General features: G+C 46.3%; 1 protein-coding gene and 1 long non-coding RNA gene across 16 annotated transcripts in view; one reads left to right on the top strand and one right to left on the bottom strand.

Moving 5' to 3' along the window:
* The window catches only part of SNCAIP (synuclein alpha interacting protein), a 153,767-nt gene extending 139,296 nt beyond the window's left edge, over positions 1-14,471 (bottom strand). For 5 of the 15 annotated variants that reach the window (XM_070465114.1, XM_020891018.2, XM_070465113.1 and 2 more), the window contains exon 1: positions 13,767-13,851. The gene's annotated coding sequence lies outside the window, so the exon portion shown is untranslated. Of the gene's footprint in view, positions 1-13,105; positions 13,258-13,365; positions 13,452-13,766; positions 13,852-14,232; positions 14,317-14,377 lie in introns of those variants that run through there. The other 10 variants (XM_020891021.2, XM_020891023.2, XM_070465108.1 and 7 more) reach the window with 8 other exon arrangements.
* Positions 14,472-14,537: 66 nt separating this feature from the next.
* LOC110135764 (uncharacterized) lies at positions 14,538-15,501 on the top strand. The gene is made up of 2 exons (XR_002313451.2): positions 14,538-14,742; positions 14,857-15,501. It is a non-coding gene; the product is annotated as an uncharacterized lncRNA (long non-coding RNA).
* Positions 15,502-15,748: the final 247 nt, after the last annotated feature.

Raw genomic sequence — 15,748 nt, forward strand, 5'->3', positions numbered from 1 at the left:
TCAAAAGTTCCATAAAAGCAAGTCTTAAGACTCTTACAATTCCTTTCCCATTCCAACTAGTGGCTGAGCAGTGAGACCTTCCATCACATAGTATTTTGCCCAAGTGTTTGACAGTATCCTGCTTTGGAGGGATGTTCTGAACATAAATTACACAGGCTACACAATGATATCTTTTGAGAAGACAAGTGTTTATAACCTCTATTTACTTCACTGAAGTAAACCTTCAGTCTTATAACTGATACATTTACTTGCAAGACATGCTGAAGGACTCATTTATCCAGCCAGCATGTATTCATCGTAAGTATGAACCTGAAACTGTGCTAGGTACTCGCACAGACTGAGAAAACATTTTTACCAAAATCAACAAGTGGTTTTCTAACAGAAATGAGTCCTTAATTATCCAGAGGGAAATTTAAAGTGTGGTAATCACCAAGAGCGGGGTTTCTCAGGTGGCAAAGAATTGGCCTGCAATGCAGGAGACACAGGTTTGATCCCTGGATCAGGAAGGTCCCCTGGAGGAGGAAATGGCAACCACTCCAGTATGCTTGCCTAGAGAATTCCACGGACAGAGGAGCTTGGCAGGCTACAGTCCATGGGGTCACAAAGAGTCGGACACAACTGAAGTGACTATGCATGCATGCACGCACTCACCAAGAGAGGTCATGAACACATATGCTGGGTGCAGTCAGGATCCTGTCCCTCAGCAGTACCCTTCTCAAAAGATATAATCTCCCCAGATTCTTCTGAGTTTGGATTTAGGACAAAATTCTGTAATAAGCACAAGCCAATCAAAAGCTGTTCCTCAACACAAGTGTTCTGCTATTTTCCATCTTTTAGGAAGGGCCTCTGCTTTGAAACATCAGCCCTGTGTACAAGGGCCTGCCTCCAACAGATCAAACAGAATTTCGTCCCTGTGGGTTTTTTCTTAGTTCTGCCTTTGAGCTTGGGGAGGCCATTCCTTCATGCCTGATCTTGACTGAAATAGCACATAGAAATCTTTCGTCTTTTTCAGGAACAAGGCAAATGAACTGGCATCACTACCCCCTTTCATGCTGTGCAAGCATTAGCTTTGCATTTTTAAAAACTATTGTACAATGTGTCACGCGGTGAGGTTTGCCAAAGAGAGGGAAAAGGAAAAAGGAATAGCAGAGTTGATTTCCTCCATGCAAGTTTTAATGATTTTGGAAAACCATCAACTTGGATTAAATGCTGATTCTAATTTGACAGCTTCCCACTAATGGTGAGAATGCAAAGCCATCAATTAGCTTTGTGATAATTCTACATTAAAGAACAATCTATTTCCTTGGTAATTCTAATGAATGGACAAATTCATTTCATTAAAAACTCAAATACTTGATGAAGCTTATTTTGTCCAAGAGCGCTAGGTAAGATCTTTCAAACAAACTCTTTCAAACATCCTCGAAATGTTTGCTTTAGTGCGCATACCTGGACTTTCTGTGGCCAACAAAAGCTGCAAGACCTCTGCTGCATGAAACGCATTCACATACATTGTGAGAAAGAAACAAAGAAGAACTGATCAAGTCCCTTAGTAGGAAAAGCTTATGTCCCTCTTCTTACCAAGTCAATCTGTAGCTTGTGAAGAGCTGTTATTTCCTAGCAACAAGAGTAAACACTATGCTACACTCAGGGCCCAAGATTTGTAACCACGTTAATCTGCGAGTACTCAATTTAATTAAAGATTAGACTTTTAAATTGTATTTTTAGTGCACAACAGTACTGTTAAATTATGATGATTAGCGGCTAAGTGTGCTTATGTCTGCAGAACTCGGGGAGTAAAAATGAATCATTTATTTCCATCTTGATATGACTGCTCTTCTCAGAGGCTCTTTCCTCTGAGTTCACGGGCCTCGGAGTACATTGGAACTGTATGGCTAAAACACAGCTTGGAGACCTCATTTATGAAAATTCCTTTAAACCTTTCACCACTTTGACAAATCCAGTCCAAGTTTACTGAGCCAATTCAAAAGTAGCTCTCGGCCTTTTATAGGTTTTCAATTACACCAACACAGCAACACCAGAGCCGTCGTGTAGGATGAAGGACACTGCAGATACGGAGAGCCACGGGTTCTTTTTAAGAGATGCAAATGAAAGCAGCCTTCCCAAAACTCGAGCCAACAGATGAAAAGCTTTGTCTGTCCTGAACCATCCTTGATTTATTAAAAAGAGATCATCAAATTACTTTAACACTGTTAGTGTTTGGTTATCTACAATAGGATATATGCTATGATGTTTGTAGTTCTTTAGAATTTACTCGGCAAAAATATTGGCAGTTACTTTGCCTTCCAACTGTTCCAAATAAACTTTTTTTTTTTTGAGAAATTGTTCAAAACATTCTCTAGACTTCATTCATCCTCCTCCTACATAGTGTGTGACAGCAGGATTTACTTTTCCCTGTATGCACTCTGAGAAACAAAAACCGCCAGCAGGTCAATGAGCTTTCCAGGTTGAAAATGGGAATCAACTGGAAGACAGAGGTTAGGCCTGATTCCACTTTCTATTTCAATGCACCCTTTGAGGGCTCTGAGGTAACACACTCTTTTCTGAGACAAGAAGTTCTTAAAATGCTTATTATGACTTAATAGATCAAACATAAATATTTTCTCCCATTTTCAAACTTTTGACTTTATGTGAATATGTGGTTTATATGGTATTGTGGCAGTACCAAACTTTGAGACTTGGTTGAATGAATTATTTTACACAGCATTTATCATTAGGGTAAAGTAGGCAGGCAAGAGCATGAATGTTAGTTGGTTAGGAGCACGTGCAAAATTTAAATACTGTACGTGCAAAGGCAAACTAACTCGGGCTATAAATCTCCCATTCTCTCAGGGGGCATGGTCATGACTCTCAAACCACTGGAAGCATAGAGAAAGCTCATCATCATGACTGCAACAGCTCCCTGATGCAGCCTATCCCTTCTTTGTGGATTTAATATTCTAGAGGTCAGTTGGCCTTCTTTGCAATCTTGGTAGGAGGCTTGTCCAGTGGATAAGGTTTGTTTTGGTATTTGGTCTGTCCTGCTTTTTCCCCCCTCTGATAAATAAGACCATTGCTATTTAACATGCTAGAATGCAATAAGTTCCCCTAGGATTCAATACTAGAGGAGATATAGCTTCAAGTTAAACAAGATGTGTAGAAACAGCACAATTCGAGGCTACAGTGTTCCTTTTGACTGTCCATTTGGTCTGACTCCAGTGCGATTCTATGGCACCAGAAAGAACCAGAGATTGAAAGGCAGGAGCCAGGGCTGGGAGGTGAGCCTCATATACCAGTCTCTTCAGTTCCTGAGATTACATACAATCTCCCCCTCCTTTAATGCATTCAATGTCACAAATGCCAACTGTGGGCTCTGAGACACTGCGCTCTACACCAGGGACAGAGAGATGACCGACACCTTGCCTACTCTCAAGGGCCCAGGTTCAAGAGCGCAGGCAATCGAGTGCAACACCTCTTATGGGGTGACAGAGGAGACGCAAGCTAAGTGCTGGGGAGACAGAGGTGGTGGGGGAGGCCTGAGTCTGCCTTGGGGCTCCCAAGGCCTCTTCAGAGCCCAAGCCTGCAGGCTGCAGTGGGAGCCTCCAGCCACACGTGGTGAGTGAGCATGGCAAACGTGGTTGGTCTGAGTTAAGAATAAAGTACACCCAACTATACTCAATATCTTGTAATAACCTATAATGGAAGACAATGTAAAATATATATATATATATATATATATATATATAACTGAATTACTTCATGATTCACCTGAAAATAACATAGAGTTGTAAATCAACTATATTTCAATAAGAATTACCATTTTTTAAATAAAATACATCGAAATTTCAAAGAGTTTGGGGATGCAAAGAATCTGATTAATGATATTTAAAAATATCAGTTACATGGGGAAATGCTAATATTTTGGCTATACCGGGTTAAGTAAAACATTGCATGTATGCTCTGCGTACGTTCTCAATAGCTTCAGTCATGTCCAACTCTTTGCAACCCCATGGACTGTGTAGCCCTCCATGCTCCCCTGTCCATGGGACTTTCCAGGCAAGAGTACCAGAGCGGGTTGCCATTTCCTCCTCCAAGGGATCTTTCTGACCCAGGGATCGAACGTGAGTCTCCTGCATCTCCTGCACTGGTGGTGGATTCTCTACCACTGAGCCACCAGGGAAGCCCAAGTAAACCATTAACATTAATTTCACCTGTTTCCTTTTACTTTTCTTACTATGTGTACTGGAAAATCTGCAATGAACCATGGATTCTATTACTTGTAGCAGGCAGTTCTGGTCACCAGCAGACGCCTGGGGAGAAAACCCAGGAGGCTGTCTTGGGGTGTCGCAGACAAGAGGGGAGAAGGAGCCATAGAATGAGAGGAGGGGAAACACAGGGGAGCTCACGAGGGGCTGCAAAGAGGAGAAGAGGCTGATGGTGTGTGTGCTCCCTGAAGAGACTTATCATTGGATTCATCTGCAGCAGACATACCACTACATGAAGGCCAAAACAAGGACAACAGTCACATCATCAATAAATGAGAAGCAGGCTCTGGCTTCCAGGGAGCCACGCTCTACTGCAACCAGACCGACCAGTCAGCCTATCTTCAATCCATCTGCGGCTTCTCTGGTCCCTCTGCCTTCTCACCTGCAGAGGGGGCCTGAAAGGAAACCACTCTGCTTACGAGTCCCCCCTTTCCAGCCCTCATCTGCTCCAGCATGCCAGGAGGCTCCCGTGGCAGAAGCAGCCACTAGACCAACTTTCAACAGAGAAGCTGAGGGCTGTCAGGACTGACAGAGGCTGGGGGTCCCCCTAGCCGGGTTGCATGCCTCACACAGTAAGAGGAACGGGCATGGAGGCTGCAGGAAGGAGCAGTGATGCAGATCGGGGTTCAGCGTTTAGTTCCACACTCACCAAGTGGCAGCTGGGTGAAGAGTAAGTTCCTTCTCAGAACTTCACTCAGGACAGCTAAAAACAGGGCTCATCATGCACGTCTTTGGGGCTGGTTGGCTATGATGAGCTTTCCAGAACGGGCTGACACATGGTGGGCACGATAAATGGTTGCATGTGATACATGGTAAACACTCAACAACGGCTATTACCATTCTTCCAGATTACAGCTTTTAAGCAGGTTTTTAACCTGGAGTCTATGGAGCCCCGGGAAATCCACAGATGGAAACTCTTGAAATCAGATACACAGTGTGTGTGGGGGTGGGTGGTGTGTGTGTGTGTGTGTGTGTGTGTGTACATCTTTTTTCTCTAAGGAAAGAATCTATCGCTTTCATCACAGCCTCAAAAGGCTCTCAGACTTAAACCAGGTTAAGAAACATTCTATGGCTTCTATGATTTCCAAAATCTTTAGCTCATTTTGAGTATCCTTAGAGCATACGTTTCAGTGTAGTTCTCAGAATGAAGCCCCTTCAATGCCTGTTCAAGAAACCTATGCATTACACACAACAGGACAACCTCTGTAAGAGGCCTCTATTGTCTGGCCACAGCAGAATCACAAGAACATGATGGGAATTTCTAAGGTAGAAATTCATCTTGATTTCAACTTCCTATAGAACTGGTGTCCCTACCTCTTTAAACACATCTTTTCCCATAGTGTTTCTGACATAACGGATGGCCAAGGGAGGCAGCTGGAATGTTTTACTCTTAGGAAGTGGTCACTTCATTTTAGAAAAACAACGAAAGCATCCTAACAGATGACTCAGAAGAGCCCAATCAGAGATGGGGTCTACTCCTCAATGGCCCAGCTGAGGGTCTGGCAGCTCTTCAGTCCCCAGGAAGGGAGAGCTTGGTGGCAAGCAAGCTGCTTCAACTCTTTACATGTTAGTTTTCTCAGATGGAGACAGAGGATGATAACGTACCTCCTTCCTGGAGCCTCTGTGAGGATTCACTAAGAATAACTGGGATGCATCTGAGCTGGTAAGTACCCAACACGGAGTAAGCACCTCAGATATTAATTAAAAGATAGCCTCTTTATGGTAGGAAGAAAAATTATTCCTCATCTGATCTCTGAGCCATGGATTCCAGCCTTGATATTCACTTTGGGCCACTTGCATTTTTCCAGCTCTTTTCTACGGTAGCTTTTAGTGACCAAATAGGAAACAAGCAGTTGGGAGAACTGAAGGAAAAGTGTCTGAGCAGCATTTTCAAAAGTAACCTGTCTTCGTGTCCAAGAATCAAGTTAAAGTAAATAGAATAAATCTTAAAAAAATCACCTTAAAAACCTGAAGGTTAACAACTCAGTACACATATCTCATTCATTCATTTAAAAAAACATCCCTATGCGAGGCACTGTTACTAAGCACAGGTATATACAGAGATGAGGAAGGGCAATGCCTGGCTCGAGACGCTCAGAACAATGGCACAAACAGAAAGTATACCCGATGCTGTCCCACAGGGTCAAGTTCAAGGCAGCGCCTTGGACCAGCAAAGGTTTCTCGAAAGAGTAACACTTGAGTTGTGTCAGGAAGGAGAAGCAGCTTTTCACTAGGTCAAGAAAGGAGAAACAATACTCCAGAGACAACAGACACAAAAGCATGAAAATGAGAGAGAAAATGGACACTTGGTGACCTTGAGTGCTAGAGAGGTCACGACAGCATGGGGAGTATGTGGGCAGCTAGAAGTCGTCACTGCGCACCCTCCTCCCATCCATCCTCTGTGTCCAATAGGAGACAGGGCACACATCATGGGGAACCCCCGAATTCATGGTCAAGAACTTGGGCTTCTTCCCCAGAGCTGTGAAATTTCAAATGGTTCTTTTTTATTTTTAATTGAGATACAGCTGACATATATCATTACAATAGTTTCAGGTGCACAATACAATGATCTGATATTTGTATATATTATGAAATGATAATCACAAGTCTAGTTAAAATCTGTCACACAAACTTACAACATTTTTCCTCGTGATGAGTTTTGAAAACCTACTTTCTTAGCAACATTCAAGTATGCAATATAGTATTAATAACTATAGTCACCAGGCTGTATATTATAGCCCCATGACGTTTATTTTACCGCTGGAAGTTTGTACTATTTGGCCACGGGCACGTGGTTCAATTTTAACTCTTTGTTCTTTAGAAGGAACTCTCAGGCAGTGGTGAGGAGAATGGCTTGGCAGGGAGAGACTGGGAGCAGCATTTCATAGGTGACTTGTGAGCAGTGAAGGAGTGAAAAACAGTGAGGATCTAAACCAGGGGTTCCCAGCCTCCAGGATTTAACGCCTGATGATCTGAGGTGGAGCTGATATAATAATAATTGAAATAAAGCACACAATAATTGCTATGTGCTTGAATCATCCTGAAACCAACCACCCCCCAACCCTGACCCTAGTCCTTGGAAACACTGTCTTCCATAAAACTGGTCCCTGTGCCAAAAAAGTAGGGGACCGCTGATTTAACTGATGAAGGGAAAAAGAGTAAGACTGAGAGATGGATCCGGAGGCCCTGGTGATTGATTAGGTGGAAGTGGAAAGGAAGATGGTCAGACCAGGGCCATCCCAGGTTCACGGCTTGGTGGCTTAGCAAGATATACCATGCCCTCCAGGGAAAACAGATGGAACAATAGGTATCTGCTGCTTCTGCATGCACAGCCTCCACTCTCTTCTTTTCAGTATTTTCTCTTTAAAACCCACCCGTTTCCTGCTCTCAGGTCACGGGGTTTAGGAGGGCTTTGCTGACCACCCTCCCGGCATAAACCTCCCCACTCTCCCATGCACCTTCCCTGGCACCCAGCCACCCCTCACATAGACACCCTCCTGCTCCTGAAGGCTCCAGGACAGGACGGGGCCCATTGTCAAGGCCGAGCCAAGGAGCATATTCCCAGTCTCCGGCCAGAAAAACTGGTTCGGGCATGAGCATATGATCAAAGTGGTCTAATTAGAGTTAATCCTGAATTATTCTCTTTTCCCACAGGGATTAAGTTTAAAGCTGCTGATGAACATTTTAGCACCATGAAGAAGAGAGAAAATCAGAACTTGGTCCTTCCTGAACTTTTCCAACACAGGAGCCAGGATATGTCCCTTCCTACTTGAACACTGGGTTTCTGTGACTTGCTGCCAAGAGTCCTGACAGATACAAAAAGTAAAGACAATTGTGTTTCAAAAAAAACCCAGGGTCTATTTGCGTAACTGGGATTATAAAAACCTGTATTTCTGTGACACCAGTACCGTAAAACATTTCAATCCACAAAAGGCATTTAGGGGACTTGATAGCCAATTCTTCTGTGAATAATGAAAATCCCAGAGAAGTAAATGGAAACCCATTCCAGCTTTCTTGCCTGGGAAATCCTATGGACAGAGGAGCCTGGTGGGCTACAGTCCATGGAGTGGCAAATAGTCAGGCACGACTGAGCAACTAAACCACCACCACTATTACCTTAAAACATTTCAATCTACAAAAGGTATTTAGGGACTTTATAGCCAATTCTTCTGTGAATAATGAAAATCCAGACCAGACTGCTTTAGAAAATGTTACTGTGGCAGATAATGGCACATTCACTCACTAAACTAACGTTTATGGAATATCTTCTGGGATATAAAAAAGTGTGGGCTCGGGTTTGAGCTGGTCCATCCCAGCCCCTTCCATAACGCACAGCTGTGTGTGCTGCTGAGCCGAATTGCGGGATATGAGTGAGGCCAGATGTTTCAGGCCAGCCTGACAGCTGCACTCCATGGCAGGGAGGCCACCTGAGCTTCAGACAGGCCACCTATAAAACAAGGCTGGCGAAGCAGCACCTCCACTGAACCCTCAGGTGATGACAGACAGAAAAGATCGTGTTTTGCATTCCTCTCCCCTCTGATAAGACATCCACTGACGTTTACAGAGGAGCCTGCACTGGGCTGGCTCTCTCCTGCCACTAGCATGGGTGTTAACTGTCACGGATGCACTGGTATCTCTGTAAATGTACCTGAAGTGTCACCTCCTAACCTGCCCACTTCTCAGTAGGTGCTACTGCTGCTAAGTCGCTTCAGTTGTGTCCAACTCTGTGCAACCCCATAGAAGGCAGCCCACAAGGCTCCTCTGTCGCTGGGATTCTCCAGGCAAGAATACTGGAGTGGGTTGCCATTTCCCTCTCCAATGCACGCCTGCATGCTAAGTGGCTTCAGTTGTGTCTGACTCTGTGCGATTCCCTATGGACAGCAGTCCACCAGGCTCCTCTGTCCACAGGATTCTTAGGCAAGAATACTGGAGTGGGTTGCCATTTCCTTCTCCTCCCAGTCGCCAGGCCCAAAGAAATCATCAAGTGTTCATCTCTGGCAGGGATCTGTTGGTTCTGCTACCCTGTGTCCATTCTCAATTCTGACAGCGGTGCTCCTAAGTCCCTTGAAGAAGCACCGACCTACTCCCCGATTGTGTGCTATCTGAGCAGGGCTGTCAGTGAACGCTTCTGGCTCAGCAGTGTGCCTGCCACTCAAACTAGGCCAAAGGAGTTCTTCCCGCTATGCTAAGTGCAAGGGCAGAGCCTTCCAGGGGCTGACAGCCAGCTGTGTGCCTCAGGAATAAGACCTTCAGTTTCTACTCCCCAGCTCCCCAGAGGAGTTCCGTTTCTATCCTGAGAGTGGTTCTGACTTCCCTTTGACCCTCAGGATATCCTCCAGGTTGCATTTTGTTTTCTGTTGCTTTACAACTAGAGAAACGTAACTGTATACAAGCCACTGTGATTTAAACACTAAGCAATAGAAACATTCATAGCATACTCTGCAGCTTATAAAGCATTCTCACGTTCAATTTATCTCTTTTAATCAATCTTCCTGGAACTGAATTTTTCACCTCCCCCCAAATAAATCACTTATTGATTTCTCTATTTCTCACAACAGCACAATCATTCTTTCAGTCACTTAAGCTTTTTAAAATCTCATAATGATTCTGACTCTAGGCTTTCGCTAACCTTGTATAATCAGTCACCTAATCCAAAATATGGGATCTCCCAGATCGATCCCTGCTTCCCAGGTGGCACTAGTGGTAAAGAACCCACCTGCCAATGCAGGAGATGGAAGAGATACGGGTTTGATCCCTGGGTTGGGAAGATCCCCTGGAGGAGGGCATGGCAATCCACTCCAGTATTCTTGCCTGGAGAATCCCATGAAGAGAGAAGCCTGGCCGGCTACAGTCCATAGGATCACAAAGAGTTGGAAAAGACACGACTAAGCGACTTAGCCCAAATGTACAGATTGATCCCTTCCTTTCCATCCTCTCTGCCTCCACCTTTGTCAGAGCCTTCCTCACCCTTCAACAATGGATTGCTGACTCTGCTACCAGCCTACTGTCTCCAAACCATCCTCACACCACTAGCAGAGGGTATAGCTAAAATTTTATTATCGTTGTCATTCCTTTTCTTTCTGTGGTTTACAGAACAGAGATTACAGGACAATGATTTATAGGGCAATTCCCTAACCTCAATTCTGGGCTGTCTCCAAGTACACTAGCTTACAGTACACCATCCCTCAGCACAAAAACATTGGCTGGAACAAGTATTTTCGTACACATACTACGTTGAAAACAAACTGCCACAAATTTTTGCAGCTCCCACTGACAGCAAGTGGAGTCTTTCAATACCCTCTTGAATCTGGGGAGACCCTGTGATTTGATTTGGCTGAGGGGAAGGTATAGCAAATATAATGCAAGCAGAGGCTTAAAAATCACCTTAAACTGGGGTTTGTTCTTTTGCTGCTCTTGGAATACTGCTTGTCTGCCACATAAAGAAGCCCAGGCTAGTCAGCTGGAAAATGGGAGGCACGTGCCACAGTTACCTGTTAACCTGAGCTAATAACTATCAGACATAAATGAGGCCATCCTAGATCATCCAAACTACCAGGTGACTGAAGATAACAGAGGAACTCAGCCAAGAGCAGCAGAAGAACCACCTTGCTGAACCCAACTTGAACTACCAACCACACAATTGCAAGCAATACAGTCATTTTAAGCAATGATTTGGGGATGATTTGTTACACAGCAATGGATAACTGGAAAACCATCTAAGCTGACTTGGTAACTTTCTCCTGAGAATTCCTTTTCAATTACTGCTCATTGTCTTGGGCAATTAATCTAAAATATCTTCTTTCATGTTTTGTATCATTACTTAATTTTTCATGTATCCTATTTTTCCCCTTGTAAGCTCTCTGTGAAGAGACTATGCATTTTATATTTTTATACCCCATGTATGTACCAAGTGTATATGCAATGACTATTTAGTAATCAATGAGCACTTTTCCAGGACCCAGTTGTCAATCATATCAATTAACATTAATCGTTTCAACACATATTTTGATCAATAATTTTAAAAGCTTAAAAAAGGAGCTGATAAGATATATAAATTATAAAATATAAAATCCAGTTATCTACAGACATAAAATCATGCATAGTGTACATATTAGTAACCACTTCATTGAACCATTTTCAGAAAATTAATTCTTGCAAGTAGAATCTGCACACCAATCTAAGGGGCACAGGAAACAAGCATGTAAAGGTAAAAGTTCCACAGAAGCAAATGTATGATTTTCACCAGGAAGTTATTTTTCTCCCAAGACACCTATTTCTCCTATGTGGTTTGCAACCCTAATCTGACAGACTGCCAAAAACAAACCTTCTATTCTGAGAGTGTCACTTGATTCTCTTGTTGCTATTCAATTAAGTTTTGCAGTTAAAAGAAAAATTCCCTTGTGTTTCTTATAATGATGCACCTGCTCCTTGGGAGATTTCCTCTTTTGACAAGAAATGCCTTCAATCTGGCAAGAAAAATGGCTCTAGGCTTTCTCTGATAATATCAAAGATCATTTGTTTGTATTAGATGTTTATGTGGGTTTTCCTCCTCTTAAGAGCAGTAAAATACTGCTGCAATTCCCTCCAAGACAACAGTGCACAGAAAGTTTCTTGGCCTCTGTTCTGAATTTCCACTGTACATCTGCACAAGAATAACTAGTTGAAAGTAGGAGAGCTATGACACAGTAGACAGAGAAATTCATTTGCCTTAGTCCCTTCCTTTTGGATATCCATACACAGTTGTAAATGTCAAATCAATAACTGCAGCATCATTTCAAATCTACCATATTGTAACCTTTCCTCACGAAAAGCTTGCTCTAAATAAAATGAAGCTTATGTTCAAAGCTGTATTATTTATTTTTTTATATTTTATTTCTAACTGAGATGTCCAAAGATCCTTAAGAGAAGCACCATCTTCTTTCTGTGCCTAGACCTGAAACTCCTACATATTTTGGTCATCTTCAGTTATTACTGCCTTCCAGAGAGACTTCTGCAATGGGGACAAAATGTCACACTTTTTCAAATAAAGAACACCTGAAGGGTGTCTCCCTAGAGTCCAACCAGGCTGAATGTAATTTAACGTTGAGATGCATCAGAAATACCCAACAGACATTCTCTAGATGTGAATCCATTAGCATACTGCTTTCCTAAACCTTATCCTCTCTGCCTTTGAAAACTTCAATATACACAAACAAAACGCAGATTTCAACCCATTCCCAACTGGGACGTCTGCTCCACAATAAGAGAAATAGGTTTTTGCCTTTCTGCAGATTCAGCAGGGAAAGCCATGCTTGAAAATGATGTGTTTAGAGTGACACCTTGGAGCACTGACATACTCTGCACAGACGCAATCCTCATAAACCTCCCCAGACAGCCCTTATTTCATTCTGCACACTGCACCCTGGCTGGGCTCCACAGCACGTGGTGTGTGGTGAGACTGTCCTGCAGTGGTTTTCCCTTCCTCACGGCTCTTTGATGGACACTTGTCAGTAACAGCCAAGAGGAGTGGGGTCCAGCCACCAGCAAGTGAAAAACGGGCCACCGACAGTAAGCTTCCTTAATTAACTTTCCCAAGGCAAGCCTGTTCCCACAGGAAAAAACACCACGTTTCCCCTCTCCTAGCGGTCCATTGAAAATGAGCAACAATGCTGTTCCCTTTTTGTTTCCTAAAGACTTTCTTCCCCGCAAGCAGTAGCGTGTTCCTCAAAGAATGCTAGTATTTCCTGTGGAAACTGTATGGCTGCCAGTAATGGCTCATAATTTTCCCTCTTTTCCTTTCGTAAAGATGAAATAAACAAAACGTGGCATTTGACAATAGCCAAATTGCCAGTCACCTCGCTTACCACCTGCAGACGAGAGCCATCACCGCGAAAGGCGGCCAGGAGAGAAACACTCCTGGCTACAGTTGACCCGGAGGAGCAGGGGACACGGGACAGCACCCGAGGGTGGTGCTCGGAGCCCCAGAGGACCGGGCAGCCAGGGCCGCGGTGCCCAAGAGCGAGGGGCTGCCCTTGGGCCGCGGCAACCCCAGGCGTCCCTCTGTTGCGATTACTATTATTATTGTTGGTACTGTTTCTATTACTATGACTTCGTCTCTGGTTACCTCAGTTCTTAGGAGCCCCGGCACTGCCCATCCTTGCCTCCCACACCATCCCAGGTGGCAGGAAGAATAATAAGCACACGAAACCGGCAGAGGAAAAGAGCGATCCTTTGGAACCGGAGGTGGGGGCTCTTCCTCCCTCCCTCCAGAAGAGAAGCCGCTTGGCAGGCGCCGCCAACGTTACTATAGAGACCTCTCCCCAAACCCTTTCTGCAGAGGCACCGCCGCCACTCGAGCCGCCGGGACTCGCCGCACAAAGGGCCCCCCCTTCCCCGGGGCTCGCGGCGGGGTGGGGGGGACCCCCGCCCGGGCCGCCCGGTGCAAACTTGGAAAGGCTCAGTCGCTCGCGCCGTCGCGCCCCACCCCCGTCTCCCCGCGGCGTCCACCCCGGGACCTGGACTCACCCCGGGCGCCCGGCGCGGCGGCTGCTCAAAGACGCGGACGGACGGACGGACGGACAGATGGACGGCGGCGGCGGGAGCAGGCAGGAACGGCGGGAGCCGGCGGGCGGCGGAGGCGCTGCCGCGGCCCCGCTACGTCACAATGCGGCCGGGCCTCCGGCGCCTCTCCCCCCCCGGGCCCCCCAACGGGCGCGCGGCAGCGGGAGGAGGGCAGCCCCGGGGCGGCGGGCTGGGAGCTGGCGCGGAGGGACGCGGAGCGCCGAGCGCGGCGCTCCGCCGGGCGGGGGCGCGGTCTCCACGGCCCCGGCCGCCGCGCCCTCCCGCCGCTGCCGCGCGCCCGGCGCCCGCCCCCGGCCCGCGAGCCCGGCTCGGCCTGACTGCCGGCGACCCTCCCTCGCCCTCCGCGCGGCGGCCCCCAGCCCCGGCCGCGCCGCCTCCTGGTCCGCGAACCTGCTCTTTTCTTCTTTACCTTTGGCGCTCGCACCTCTGGGTCTCGGCTGCTCAACTGGCTGTCTCCGATGTCCTCCCCTCCCACTTTTTACCCCTTTCTCCTCCGCCCCCACCCCCGCTGGGCGGCCTCTCCCCCCACCCCGGGAGATGAAATCGCCCCTCACCGTGATCCCTGCGTCAACCGCTGCCATCTCATTGGTCCCCAGCCCGTTCCAGGGTTCCAGCCTCGGCCGGGCAGAGACACGCGGGGAGGGGGCGACGGAACGTGGGCACGGTCCTGGGAAACTGCCCTGCTTCGGGAGCCCCTTGGCTGAGGATTTTTGCCTTGGCACAGTCCTAAGCCCCAAGCCGCCCCGCCCGCCCCCACCCCGGTCTCGCCCACCCTCGAGGACTTCGCCAAGGAAGGAAGGCTGAGAGGTCTTTGCCCGGAATGTTCCGTGCTCGAGTATGGGTGGTGGATGGAGGAGACTGTGGTCTGAACGGATGGTGTTTCTAATTCAACAACGGTTAATACACCGACGGCCCCTTAGTAATATTAACTTTACTCTCAGCAGCTCTGTCTTCATTGGGAGGGGGCGGGGAGCTGCTGGATGAGGCATCCGTCAGTCAGCCCTGGTGACTGACTCTTTCCTTATTTCCGAAGTGAAGTCTGGAGGAGTGGAACCACTGATGCTAACCTTGGATCGCGATCGTCTCGCTCCTGCCCTTTGGAAAGCTTTAAATGGTTTTTAAGAAGTCTCTTTCCCGACCACGGGAGAGATGGCTCAGAGAAGCTCACTCAGCAAAGCCTTTGAGGGCCACTCTCCTGCTCCTGGGTGTGGCCGCTTGTCTGATGCTGCTCCAGAGGAGAGTGTGAGGAAGGAAGTTCTCTCCTCCCTTGCCGACTCCGGAGGACACGAGTGGCGCAGCGATCCTGGGAAATTTGGCCCCATCTGGGTTGGTGGCGGTGGGATGTATAGTATGTGTAAGGCTGTCATTGAAAACATATTACCAGTGAAAAAGGAAGGGCATGGTTGTTTAAAAACTGTGGTTGCCTGGATGACTAGTGTAGTGCCTACGAGGTCCCGGGGGCTGTTGTGTTGGCGCCACAGGGAAGAGGCCCTTGGACTATTCCGAGGACACACCCAGCCCTCCCTGCCCCGGACCTCTTTGGATGAGGAGTACATAGTCTCTGAAATAAGGACTGCCTTGAAGGCCAGCAGAAGACATTTCACATGCTTTTGATTCCATTTCCGATTGAGAAACTAAATTTCTCTCTCCGCTGTCTTAGCATAAACAGCCAAAAGTATGTTCTGCCGGTGTGGTAATTTGTTTACTGTAATTTATCATATATAAGACTTCAAGCACATACATGGAAAGTGGCTTCACAATTTGAAAATACCCACTATCCCTCAGAAAATATAAAATCAGATGACATCATATGGCACTAAAAAATACTTGAAAATATTGGGTTTAATTCTTTCACATCTGGTTAAAATAAAAATGCCTCTTTTTTTTTTTGCCTACTATAAACTCTCAGAAAAGCACATCTTGCT

Source organism: Odocoileus virginianus, chromosome 3 (genome assembly GCF_023699985.2).
Source record: "Odocoileus virginianus isolate 20LAN1187 ecotype Illinois chromosome 3, Ovbor_1.2, whole genome shotgun sequence".
Classification (NCBI taxonomy): domain Eukaryota; kingdom Metazoa; phylum Chordata; class Mammalia; order Artiodactyla; family Cervidae; genus Odocoileus; species Odocoileus virginianus.